The sequence below is a fragment of the Medicago sativa genome, chromosome 2 (assembly GCF_051527215.1).
Source record: "Medicago sativa cultivar Bolivia chromosome 2, Bolivia_mono, whole genome shotgun sequence".
In the NCBI taxonomy this organism is placed as follows: Eukaryota; Viridiplantae; Streptophyta; class Magnoliopsida; order Fabales; family Fabaceae; genus Medicago; species Medicago sativa.
The window spans coordinates 42,931,222-42,946,121 of NC_140750.1; the positions used below are offsets into that span (position 1 = coordinate 42,931,222).

General features: G+C 35.5%; 1 pseudogene; it reads right to left on the reverse strand.

Annotated features, from left to right (window-relative positions):
* Positions 1–11,712: 11,712 nt before the first annotated feature.
* LOC146946850 (uncharacterized) lies at positions 11,713–14,125 on the reverse strand (annotated as a pseudogene).
* Between the last annotated feature and the right edge of the window lie 775 nt (positions 14,126–14,900).

Genomic DNA, 14,900 nt, shown 5'->3' on the forward strand with positions numbered 1-14,900 from the left:
TTGATACGAAACATGATATGTGAACCTATTTGGTTTTGTATTCGGCAAAATGAAATTATTTGAATGACCATTGTCCTAAAAATGAGATTTTAGCCTATATGGTTAAAAGTTTGATAAATATTAAAGTTGAATTTGTCCCTCGATGTCCTTTATTGCGTAACATAATATTTGAACCAATTTCGTTTTAAATTTGGTAAATTGAAAGTAATGAGATGACCCTTATCGCGAAAACGAGATTTTAGCTTATATTGTTACATGTTTGTTAAATATGAAGGTTGAACATGTCCCTCGATGTCCCTTGATGCGAAACATAATATGTGAACCTATTTGGTTTGAAATTCGATAAAATGAAAGTATTGAAATGACCCTTGTCGCGAAAATGAAATTTTAGCCTATGTGGTTAGAAGTTTGATAAACAGTGAACTTGTCCCTCCATGTCCCTTGATGCGAAACATGATATGTGAACCTATTTGGTTTTATATTCAGAAAAATGAAAGTATTGGAATGACTTTGTCGCGAAAATGAGATTTTAGCCTATATGGTTTGAAGTTTGATAAAGGTTGAACTTGTCCCTCGATCTCCCTTGATACGAAGCAAGATATGTGAACCTATTTGGTTTGAAATTCGATAAAATGAAAGTATTAGAATGACCTTTGTCGTGAAAATGAAATTTTAGCCTATGTGGTTAGAAGTTTGATAAACAGTGAACTTGTCCCTCGATGTCCCTTGATGCGAAACATGATATGTGAACCTATTTGGTTTGAAATTCGATAAAATGAAAGTATTGAAATGACCCTTGTCGCGAAAATGAAATTTTAGCCTATGTGGTTAGAAGTTTGATAAACAGTGAACTTGTGCCTCGATGTCCCTTGATGCGAAACATGATATGTGCACCTATTTGGTTTTATATTCGGAAAAATGAAAGTATTGGAATGACTTTGTCGCGAAAATGAGATTTTAGCCTATATGGTTAGAAGTTTGATAAAGGTTGAACTTGTCCCTCGATCTCCCTTGATACGAAACATGATATGTGAACCTATTTGGTTTTGTATTCAGCAAAATGAAATTATTTGAATGACCATTGTCCCAAAAATGAGATTTTAGCCTATATGGTTAAAAGTTTGATAAATATTAATGTTGAATTTGTCCCTCGATGTCCTTTATTGCGTAACATAATATTTGAACCAATTTCGTTTTAAATTTGGTAATTTGAAAGTAATGAGATGACCCTTATCGCGAAAACGAGATTTTAGCTTATATTGTTACATGTTTGTTAAATATGAAGGTTGAACATGTCCCTCGATGTCCCTTGATGCGAAACATAATATGTGAACCTATTTGGTTTGAAATTCGATAAAATGAAAGTATTGAAATGACCCTTGTCGCGAAAATGAAATTTTAGCCTATGTGGTTAGATGTTTGATAAACAGTGAACTTGTCCCTCGATGTCCCTTGATGCGAAACATGATATGTGAACCTATTTGGTTATATATTCGGAAAAATGAAAGTGTTGGAATGACTTTGTCGCAAAAATGAGATTTTAGCCTATATGGTTAGAAGTTTCATAAAGGTTGAACTTATCCCTCGATCTCCCTTGATACGAAACATGATATGTGAACCTATTTGGTTTGAAATTTGATAAAATGAAAGTATTGAAATGACCCTTGTCGCGAAAATGAAATTTTAGCCTATGTGGTTAGAAGTTTGATAAACACTGAACTTGTCCCTCAATGTCCCTTGATGCGAAACATGATATGTGAACCTATTTGGTTTTATATTCGAAAAAATGAAAGTATTGGAATGACGTTGTCGCGAAAATGAGATTTTAGCCTATATGGTTAGAAGTTTGATAAAGGTTGAACTTGTCCCTCGATCTCCCTTGATACGAAACATGATATGTGAACCTATTTGGTTTGAAATTTGATAAAATGAAAGTATTGAAATGACCCTTGTCGCGAAAATGAAATTTTAGCCTATGTGGTTAGAAGTTTGATAAACACTGAACTTGTCCCTCAATGTCCCTTGATGCGAAACATGATATGTGAACCTATTTGGTTTTATATTCGAAAAAATGAAAGTATTGGAATGACGTTGTCGCGAAAATGAGATTTTAGCCTATATGGTTAGAAGTTTGATAAAGGTTGAACTTGTCCCTCGATCTCCCTTGATACGAAACATGATATGTGAACCTATTTGGTTTTGTATTCGGCAAAATGAAATTATTTGAATGACCATTGTCCTAAAAATGAGATTTTAGCCTATATGGTTAAAAGTTTGATAAATATTAAAGTTGAATTTGTCCCTCGATGTCCTTTATTGCGTAACATAATATTTGAACCAATTTCGTTTTAAATTTGGTAAATTGAAAGTAATGAGATGGCCCTTATCGCGAAAACGAGATTTTAGCTTATATTGTTACATGTTTGTTAAATATGAAGGTTGAACATGTCCCTCGATGTCCCTTGATGCGAAACATAATATGTGAACCTATTTGGTTTGAAATTCGATAAAATGAAAGTATTGAAATGACCCTTGTCGCGAAAATGAAATTTTAGCCTATGTGGTTAGAAGTTTGATAAACAGTGAACTTGTCCCTCGATGTCCCTTGATGTGAAACATGATATGTGAACCTATTTGGTTTTATATTCAGAAAAATGAAAGTATTGGAATGACTTTGTCGCGAAAATGAGATTTTAGCCTATATGGTTAGAAGTTTGATAAAGGTTGAACTTGTCCCTCGATCTCCCTTGATACGAAGCAAGATATGTGAACCTATTTGGTTTGAAATTCGATAAAATGAAAGTATTGAAATGACCTTTGTCGTGAAAATGAAATTTTAGCCTATGTGGTTAGAAGTTTGATAAACAGTGAACTTGTCCCTCGATGTCCCTTGATGCGAAACACGATATGTGAACCTATTTGGTTTGAAATTCGATAAAATGAAAGTATTGAAATGACCCTTGTCGCGAAAATGAAATTTTAGCCTATGTGGTTAGAAGTTTGATAAACAGTGAACTTGTGCCTCGATGTCCCTTGATGCGAAACATGATATGTGCACCTATTTGGTTTTATATTCGGAAAAATGAAAGTATTGGAATGACTTTGTCGCGAAAATGAGATTTTAGCCTATATGGTTAGAAGTTTGATAAAGGTTGAACTTGTCCCTCGATCTCCCTTGATACGAAACATGATATGTGAACCTATTTGGTTTTGTATTCAGCAAAATGAAATTATTTGAATGACCATTGTCCCAAAAATGAGATTTTAGCCTATATGGTTAAAAGTTTGATAAATATTAATGTTGAATTTGTCCCTCGATGTCCTTTATTGCGTAACATAATATTTGAACCAATTTCGTTTTAAATTTGGTAATTTGAAAGTAATGAGATGACCCTTATCGCGAAAACGAGATTTTAGCTTATATTGTTACATGTTTGTTAAATATGAAGGTTGAACATGTCCCTCGATGTCCCTTGATGCGAAACATAATATGTGAACCTATTTGGTTTGAAATTCGATAAAATGAAAGTATTGAAATGACCCTTGTCGCGAAAATGAAATTTTAGCCTATGTGGTTAGATGTTTGATAAACAGTGAACTTGTCCCTCGATGTCCCTTGATGCGAAACATGATATGTGAACCTATTTGGTTATATATTCGGAAAAATGAAAGTGTTGGAATGACTTTGTCGCAAAAATGAGATTTTAGCCTATATGGTTAGAAGTTTGATAAAGGTTGAACTTATCCCTCGATCTCCCTTGATACGAAACATGATATGTGAACCTATTTGGTTTGAAATTTGATAAAATGAAAGTATTGAAATGACCCTTGTCGCGAAAATGAAATTTTAGCCTATGTGGTTAGAAGTTTGATAAACACTGAACTTGTCCCTCAATGTCCCTTGATGCGAAACATGATATGTGAACCTATTTGGTTTTATATTCGAAAAAATGAAAGTATTGGAATGACGTTGTCGCGAAAATGAGATTTTAGCCTATATGGTTAGAAGTTTGATAAAGGTTGAACTTGTCCCTTGATCTCCCTTGATACGAAACATGATATGTGAACCTATTTGGTTTTGTATTCGGCAAAATGAAATTATTTGAATGACCATTGTCCTAAAAATGAGATTTTAGCCTATATGGTTAAAAGTTTGATAAATATTAAAGTTGAATTTGTCCCTCGATGTCCTTTATTGCGTAACATAATATTTGAACCAATTTCGTTTTAAATTTGGTAAATTGAAAGTAATGAGATGACCCTTATCGCGAAAACGAGATTTTAGCTTATATTGTTACATGTTTGTTAAATATGAAGGTTGAACATGTCCCTCGATGTCCCTTGATGCGAAACATAATATGTGAACCTATTTGGTTTGAAATTCGATAAAATGAAAGTATTGAAATGACCCTTGTCGCGAAAATGAAATTTTAGCCTATGTGGTTAGAAGTTTGATAAACAGTGAACTTGTCCCTCGATGTCCCTTGATGTGAAACATGATATGTGAACCTATTTGGTTTTATATTCAGAAAAATGAAAGTATTGGAATGACTTTGTCGCGAAAATGAGATTTTAGCCTATATGGTTAGAAGTTTGATAAAGGTTGAACTTGTCCCTCGATCTCCCTTGATACGAAGCAAGATATGTGAACCTATTTGGTTTGAAATTCGATAAAATGAAAGTATTGAAATGACCTTTGTCGTGAAAATGAAATTTTAGCCTATGTGGTTAGAAGTTTGATAAACAGTGAACTTGTCCCTCGATGTCCCTTGATGCGAAACATGATATGTGAACCTATTTAATTTGAAATTCGATAAAATGAAAGTATTGAAATGACCCTTGTCGCGAAAATGAAATTTTAGCCTATGTGGTTAGAAGTTTGATAAACAGTGAACTTGTGCCTCGATGTCCCTTGATGCGAAACATGATATGTGCACCTATTTGGTTTTATATTCGGAAAAATGAAAGTATTGGAATGACTTTGTCGCGAAAATGAGATTTTAGCCTATATGGTTAGAAGTTTGATAAAGGTTGAACTTGTCCCTCGATCTCCCTTGATACGAAACATGATATGTGAACCTATTTGGTTTTGTATTCAGCAAAATGAAATTATTTGAATGACCATTGTCCCAAAAATGAGATTTTAGCCTATATGGTTAAAAGTTTGATAAATATTAATGTTGAATTTGTCCCTCGATGTCCTTTATTGCGTAACATAATATTTGAACCAATTTCGTTTTAAATTTGGTAATTTGAAAGTAATGAGATGACCCTTATCGCGAAAACGAGATTTTAGCTTATATTGTTACATGTTTGTTAAATATGAAGGTTGAACATGTCCCTCGATGTCCCTTGATGCGAAACATAATATGTGAACCTATTTGGTTTGAAATTCGATAAAATGAAAGTATTGAAATGACCCTTGTCGCGAAAATGAAATTTTAGCCTATGTGGTTAGATGTTTGATAAACAGTGAACTTGTCCCTCGATGTCCCTTGATGCGAAACATGATATGTGAACCTATTTGGTTATATATTCGGAAAAATGAAAGTGTTGGAATGACTTTGTCGCAAAAATGAGATTTTAGCCTATATGGTTAGAAGTTTGATAAAGGTTGAACTTATCCCTCGATCTCCATTGATACGAAACATGATATGTGAACCTATTTGGTTTGAAATTTGATAAAATGAAAGTATTGAAATGACCCTTGTCGCGAAAATGAAATTTTAGCCTATGTGGTTAGAAGTTTGATAAACAGTGAACTTGTCCCTCGATGTCCCTTGATGTGAAACATGATATGTGAACCTATTTGGTTTTATATTCAGAAAAATGAAAGTATTGGAATGACTTTGTCGCGAAAATGAGATTTTAGCCTATATGGTTAGAAGTTTGATAAAGGTTGAACTTGTCCCTCGATCTCCCTTGATACGAAGCAAGATATGTGAACCTATTTGGTTTGAAATTCGATAAAATGAAAGTATTGAAATGACCTTTGTCGTGAAAATGAAATTTTAGCCTATGTGGTTAGAAGTTTGATAAACAGTGAACTTGTCCCTCGATGTCCCTTGATGCGAAACATGATATGTGAACCTATTTAATTTGAAATTCGATAAAATGAAAGTATTGAAATGACCCTTGTCGCGAAAATGAAATTTTAGCCTATGTGGTTAGAAGTTTGATAAACAGTGAACTTGTGCCTCGATGTCCCTTGATGCGAAACATGATATGTGCACCTATTTGGTTTTATATTCGGAAAAATGAAAGTATTGGAATGACTTTGTCGCGAAAATGAGATTTTAGCCTATATGGTTAGAAGTTTGATAAAGGTTGAACTTGTCCCTCGATCTCCCTTGATACGAAACATGATATGTGAACCTATTTGGTTTTGTATTCAGCAAAATGAAATTATTTGAATGACCATTGTCCCAAAAATGAGATTTTAGCCTATATGGTTAAAAGTTTGATAAATATTAATGTTGAATTTGTCCCTCGATGTCCTTTATTGCGTAACATAATATTTGAACCAATTTCGTTTTAAATTTGGTAATTTGAAAGTAATGAGATGACCCTTATCGCGAAAACGAGATTTTAGCTTATATTGTTACATGTTTGTTAAATATGAAGGTTGAACATGTCCCTCGATGTCCCTTGATGCGAAACATAATATGTGAACCTATTTGGTTTGAAATTCGATAAAATGAAAGTATTGAAATGACCCTTGTCGCGAAAATGAAATTTTAGCCTATGTGGTTAGATGTTTGATAAACAGTGAACTTGTCCCTCGATGTCCCTTGATGCGAAACATGATATGTGAACCTATTTGGTTATATATTCGGAAAAATGAAAGTGTTGGAATGACTTTGTCGCAAAAATGAGATTTTAGCCTATATGGTTAGAAGTTTGATAAAGGTTGAACTTATCCCTCGATCTCCATTGATACGAAACATGATATGTGAACCTATTTGGTTTGAAATTTGATAAAATGAAAGTATTGAAATGACCCTTGTCGCGAAAATGAAATTTTAGCCTATGTGGTTAGAAGTTTGATAAACACTGAACTTGTCCCTCAATGTCCCTTGATGCGAAACATGATATGTGAACCTATTTGGTTTTATATTCGAAAAAATGAAAGTATGAGAATGACGTTGTCGCGAAAATGAGATTTTAGCCTATATGGTTAGAAGTTTGATAAAGGTTGAACTTGTCCCTTGATCTCCCTTGATACGAAACATGATATGTGAACCTATTTGGTTTTGTATTCGGCAAAATGAAATTATTTGAATGACCATTGTCCTAAAAATGAGATTTTAGCCTATATGGTTAAAAGTTTGATAAATATTAAAGTTGAATTTGTCCCTCGATGTCCTTTATTGCGTAACATAATATTTGAACCAATTTCGTTTTAAATTTGGTAAATTGAAAGTAATGAGATGACCCTTATCGCGAAAACGAGATTTTAGCTTATATTGTTACATGTTTGTTAAATATGAAGGTTGAACATGTCCCTCGATGTCCCTTGATGCGAAACATAATATGTGAACCTATTTGGTTTGAAATTCGATAAAATGAAAGTATTGAAATGACCCTTGTCGCGAAAATGAAATTTTAGCCTATGTGGTTAGAAGTTTGATAAACAGTGAACTTGTCCCTCGATGTCCCTTGATGTGAAACATGATATGTGAACCTATTTGGTTTTATATTCAGAAAAATGAAAGTATTGGAATGACTTTGTCGCGAAAATGAGATTTTAGCCTATATGGTTAGAAGTTTGATAAAGGTTGAACTTGTCCCTCGATCTCCCTTGATACGAAGCAAGATATGTGAACCTATTTGGTTTGAAATTCGATAAAATGAAAGTATTGAAATGACCTTTGTCGTGAAAATGAAATTTTAGCCTATGTGGTTAGAAGTTTGATAAACAGTGAACTTGTCCCTCGATGTCCCTTGATGCGAAACATGATATGTGAACCTATTTAATTTGAAATTCGATAAAATGAAAGTATTGAAATGACCCTTGTCGCGAAAATGAAATTTTAGCCTATGTGGTTAGAAGTTTGATAAACAGTGAACTTGTGCCTCGATGTCCCTTGATGCGAAACATGATATGTGCACCTATTTGGTTTTATATTCGGAAAAATGAAAGTATTGGAATGACTTTGTCGCGAAAATGAGATTTTAGCCTATATGGTTAGAAGTTTGATAAAGGTTGAACTTGTCCCTCGATCTCCCTTGATACGAAACATGATATGTGAACCTATTTGGTTTTGTATTCAGCAAAATGAAATTATTTGAATGACCATTGTCCCAAAAATGAGATTTTAGCCTATATGGTTAAAAGTTTGATAAATATTAATGTTGAATTTGTCCCTCGATGTCCTTTATTGCGTAACATAATATTTGAACCAATTTCGTTTTAAATTTGGTAATTTGAAAGTAATGAGATGACCCTTTTCGCGAAAACGAGATTTTAGCTTATATTGTTACATGTTTGTTAAATATGAAGGTTGAACATGTCCCTCGATGTCCCTTGATGCGAAACATAATATGTGAACCTATTTGGTTTGAAATTCGATAAAATGAAAGTATTGAAATGACCCTTGTCGCGAAAATGAAATTTTAGCCTATGTGGTTAGAAGTTTGATAAACAGTGAACTTGTCCCTCGATGTCCCTTGATGCGAAACATGATATGTGAACCTATTTGGTTATATATTCGGAAAAATGAAAGTGTTGGAATGACTTTGTCGCGAAAATGAGATTTTAGCCTATATGGTTAGAAGTTTGATAAAGGTTGAACTTGTTCCTCGATCTCCCTTGATACGAAACATGATATGTGAACCTATTTGGTTTGAAATTTGATAAAATGAAAGTATTGAAATGACCCTTGTCGCGAAAATGAAATTTTAGCCTATGTGGTTAGAAGTTTGATAAACAGTGAACTTGTCCCTCAATGTCCCTTGATGCGAAACATGATATGTGAACCTATTTGGTTTTATATTCGAAAAAATGAAAGTATTGGAATGACGTTGTCGCGAAAATGAGATTTTAGCCTATATGGTTAGAAGTTTGATAAAGGTTGAACTTGTCCCTCGATCTCCCTTGATACGAGACGTGATATGTGAACCTATTTGGTTTGAAATTTGATAAAATGAAAGTATTGAAATGACCCTTGTCGCGAAAATGAAATTTTAGCCTATGTGGTTAGAAGTTTGATAAACAGTGAACTTGTCCCTCAATGTCCCTTGATGCAAAACATGATATGTGAACCTATTTGGTTTTATATTCGAAAAAATGAAGTATTGGAATGACGTTGTCGCGAAAATGAGATTTTAGCCTATATGGTTAGAAGTTTGATAAAGGTTGAACTTGTCCCTCGATCTCCCTTGATACGAAACATGATATGTGAACCTATTTGGTTTTGTATTCGGCAAAATGAAATTATTTGAATGACCATTGTCCCAAAAATGAGATTTTAGCCTATATGGTTAAAAGTTTGATAAATATTAATGTTGAATTTGTCCCTCGATGTCCTTTATTGCGTAACATAATATTTGAACCAATTTCGTTTTAAATTTGGTAAATAGAAAGTAATGAGATGACCCTTATAGTGTAAACGAGATTTTAGCGAAACATAATATGTGAACCTATTTGGTTTGAAATTCAATAAAATGAAAGTATTGAAATGACCCTTGTCCCGAAAATGAAATTTTAGCCTATGTGGTTAGAAGTTTGATAAACAGTGAACTTGTCCCTCGATGTCCCTTGATGCGAAACATGATATGTGAACCTATTTGGTTTTATATTCAGAAAAATGAAAGTATTGGAATGACTTTGTCGCGAAAATGAGATTTTAGCCTATATGGTTAGAAGTTTGATAAAGGTTGAACTTGTCCCTCGATCTCCCTTGATACGAAACGTGATATGTGAACCTATTTGTTTTGAAATTCGATAAAATGAAAGTATTGAAATGACCCTTGTCGTGAAAATGAAATTTTAGCCTATGTGGTTAGAAGTTTGATATACGCAGATTGAGAAGCAGACATAACATTTCCCACCACCATTCTCAAACGATTGGCCAACACTTTGGAAAGAATTTTATAAACACTACTAACCAAAGATATCGGACGGAAACCAGCCACCCGTTGAGGACTTTCAACCTTAGGAATCAAAGCTATAAAAGTGGAATTAAGGCCTTTAGTAAGCTTACCATTATGATAGAATTCAGCAAAAAAATTCAGCAAATCAACCTTCAAAACTTCCCAAAAATCTTTGAAGAAACCCAAATTAATACCATCTGGGCCGGGACACTTAAAACTATCACAGTCCCACACAGCTGCTTTAATTTCTTCCAATAGAAAAGGTTTAATAAGATCAGCCCCTGCCGTTGCTGACACAGTCTTGAACACCAAACCACCTATGTATGGCCTCTCCTGCGGGTTCCTCTTGAAGTGATTATTAAAATGTTGGAATACTGTTTGTCGCACAGGTTCCACACCTTCAATATTAACTCCATCAACCAGCAAAGAAATAATAGCATTTGACCTCTTTCGGGAAGACATAAGACCATGAAAAAATTTAGAATTAGCATCACCTTCCTTCAACCAGTTTACCCTTGACATCTGCCAATGCATACTAGTTTGAAGTTTCGATAACGACATAATATCAGCCGAGAGCATGTGAAGTTCTTCTACTTCCGGATCACCAAAGGAATTATTTTCCCCAAGAACATCTAAAACAGCCATGCGCTCCTTAGCACTATGAATTTTACTATCAATGTTAAGAGTATGATTCAAGTGCCAACTCCGCAAACTTTCCTTTAATTTTTTAAGTTTTTCTTTCAGGATAAACCTGCTCCAACCTCGTACCTGAATCGACTGCCATTTATTTTTAACAAAATCTGCATAGCCTGGAATATCTTCCCAACACTTTAGCATTCGTAGAGGTTTAGGCCCCCAATTTTCCTCATCAATGGTTAATAGAAGAGGACAATGATCAAACAAACTTCTTAGAAGAGCCACTTGAATACAGTTAGGGAACAAAGACACCCAAGATTCTGATAATAAGAAACGATCAAGACGGCTCATGGATACACCATCTCCCCGATTCCAGGTAAAATTACGACCACACAACGGTAAATCAATGAGAAAATTGCCATCAATGAATTGATTAAAAGGAACATAGTCAGCAAAAAAGGAACTGTCTACTCGACCTCTTCTTTCTTCGCTAGATCGAACAGCGTTAAAGTCACCAAGAACACACCACGCAGCTTCCCCATGTAACTGAAACAAATTAGTCAGAGCACCCCACAAAACCTGGCGCCCACCACTATCACAAGGCGCATAAATATTAGCCAAACAAAACACTTCATTATTATTTATGAACCTCCCTTTAACAATCAAACAATTAGCAATATTTACTGACAACCAGACATCCAACACACTAGGATCCCACACAGTAATAATACCTCCAGACGCACCAACTGAAGGTTTAAAAGAAAAAGCCATCGGTTCAGCCCCCCACATCGATCGACACAAGAACTCATCAACCACCTCCAGCTTCGATTCTTGAATACACAACACCGTCGGCTTCCTCTCTGACATCAATTTTCGAACATCCCTCCTCTTCTCTGCTGCCCCTAACCCTCTAATATTAATAGATAAAATCTTCATTGCTGCCCCCACTCCCCACAACCCTCCACACAGCTCCCAACCCCCCTAAGCCACCCTCACCTTCCTCACCCCCTTCTCCCTCACCTCCCCACCACCTGCTGGCCTCCTAGAAAGAACCTGAAAACTATTACTACACCGAACACCAATAGTCTCTCCCACATCTAAAATATCCTCTTCTACCACCTTAGAATTCCCATGAAGGATAGTCCAATTCTCCCAATCTTTAGAGTTTGCTGAAGTACCTGAACCCACCGACAAAGAAACCCCATTTTTCTTGCAAGAAGAATTGTTTGAAGACGTTTCAGAAGACTTACCCTTAACTGAATTTTTTTTAACAATTTTGGACCTTTTCAGAGACCGAATCAACGCTAACCTGTCAGCTTCTGATAATCTTGCAATTCTTTTCAAACCAACCAACGATGGTACCACTTTAAACCTTTTTGTTGTGCGATTTTTCTTGGTCCCTTTGCTCAATCCGTCCTCCCTCTTCACATTTGTAGTCTCGGCCAAAGATTTGGCTGTCGAAGAAACCGAGTTGTCTTTAACAACAGTATGCTCCACCTTTCCTTGAGAAGGCTGAAAAAAATCGGCTTCATCCACCTCCTTAACCTCATTAGTATGTTTAACCCAATCCTCTTGCAATTGTTGAACAATAGCATCAACCAAAGGTTCCTCCTCATGCATACAAACCTGAGCTGAACAAAGTGATTTATTATCATCTTCATATACCGCTAAACATGCGTCTTCAGCAAAACCAAACTCCAAATCTTCAATAAAACGAATAGGATACACCCTCCCATCAATCATAAAATGGACAACGAAATTTAATTCCTTCAATTCAATTGTAGCAATCAAGAAGCGAGCAAAATCCATTTTATCTTTATTCACATTAACATCATCAATTTTTAGTAGCCTACCTCGAGTTGATGCTAATTCTAAGAAAAATATATCATTCCAAGAATGTAGCGGCACTCCATAACATCTGACCTATGCACCCCTCTCATAAGGTACACTAATATCCTTCGTCCAAGGTCGAAAGTCACATAGAAAATTACCAACAAAATCTGCCGCCGAATTAAATAATTCCATAACATCTCCTTCCACACACGGATGTAACAAAACATTATCCCCGCCCAAAGCTATCAACTTAAAAACCGCAAAACCAACATCTAAAAAAGCTTGTTGAATAACAGAGATACACGTACCATCCTTGATTTTGGCCAAAATACTCTTATTCGCCCAATCAACATCTTCATGGAACGGTAAATATTCACGAATCTCTTCTGGTGCAACTTTGCCACACACGGATTCCGTTCCTTCCCCAACAATAGTTTTCGGCCTACCCTCCTCCTTCACCTCTACATCTTTCATCTTAATGTCTTCTTCCTTCCCCACCTTCGCTCCCTTTGTTCCACCACATTCCACATCCCCCACCATAAATACCCTCTCCTTCTCCCTCTCCAGCTCACTTCGAATGGCAGCCACCTTCACCTTTTCTAAAACCAACTTCCGACTGTCCCTCTCTCTCATCCACTTTCCCTTCCGACTCCCTCAATTTTTTCCCTTTCTTATTACCCCTATTATTTTCTCCCTCAACCCTCTTACCACAATTCCGCTCCTCACCACCAGCACTAACTCCTTCAACATCAATAAATCTATCAAACTTTGCCACATTTGCAAACAACCTAAGGTCCCAAAAAAATACATTATTGAGAGCTTTTTTCAATTTTTCTACGTCACGTACCTTCAAAAATTTAGCAAAACCAAAGCGTTGTAGGCGCACATTACGAAACCGAGAAAGATAAACATCTGAGAGAATTCCACACACCTCCAAGCCTTTCTTCAAATCAACAAACAGCAGACGATCAGGAAAATTGGTAATATAGAACACTGCTGATACCTAAATTGCATTGCTTTTGTTTCCGTTTTTGCTCCCCACAATTCGCATCTGATCTGTGTCACTACCATTGTTTCGAAAACTGCCATGAACTGCCTTGTTAACCTGCACGTCACCAACATCAGAGTTCCTATCAGACCTATGCCGAGCCACATCTTCTCTAGAGCATGAAAAAGGACGTCCATAACGATAGGTTAAAGATCTTCCACGGTCTGAACCATGAAAAACCCTAACCCTAGATGGTGCAACACGCATTCTGTCCATGCTAACAGACCTGTCACGAAAATGAGCCCTTTCATAGTAACGTCCCTGTCGTTCCGGTGAATAAGCCAAACCTCCATGTCTGTTGTCCCGCCGCTGTCCGTACCGTCCGTCCTGTTCCGGTCCCAATGCTTTCCTTCTCCTATTTCTCACCCAGGTCCATTCCCCTCGATCCCACCCCGTTTCTGCCTCCCCGGCATATGGCCCATCCCCCACATTCGAACGCACCACCAACGAAGGAAAACGACGTGAAGGTTGCCGGTAACCTGCTGGTCGAGCGCTCTCTCTCCTATCTCTCATGTTTTCGTGACTAAAAATATGATTGTGATTGAAAATATGCTCTCTAACATATGGAAGAAATGTATGGAAAAGAAGAAGGATAAAAAATATGTTCCGTTTTTCAAGTTTAACCATGAAACAAATTTAAAAAAAAAACAATGAAAGTTAATAGCATTTACACGGCATTAAACTATTCATTTTTTAGTCACCATTTACGTTTCAATCACTAAAACAAAAGGAATATGCTTTGATGAGAGAAAAATGTTGTATATTATAAAGTGGCATGTCTACTTTTGCTTCTATGCAAGCCACATCTATCTATATTATAAAGATAAATATTTAAGGTTGACCATTAAATGAGAAAAGCAATGAGAGGCCAAAGATTTGACCTTACTAAATATTTGAAATAGATACAATGTGTAAGTGTGAAATAGGAGAGAAGCGGAAAAATAATCATGAGAAAAAGAAGTAATATATATTTTTTCTTAAACAATACTTTTCGATACACAAATTTCATTTCAATTGAAAAGTGAACACTAAACTTAGTCAAATATATATAACATACATATTCATGTAAGAAAAAATTGTGGGTCGTCATATAGGTGTTCGTGGTGCTGTTTTGATAAGTTGAGGTAAGAACTAATCAAATAATCAAATAAAAAAATGATCTGATCCGAGAAGGTTTCACAAAAGGACATCCAAACAACTAATCAAATAATCAAATAAAAAAATGATCTGATCCGAGAAGGTTTCACAAAAGGACATCCAAACATATCCAATAATATTATATTTTGTG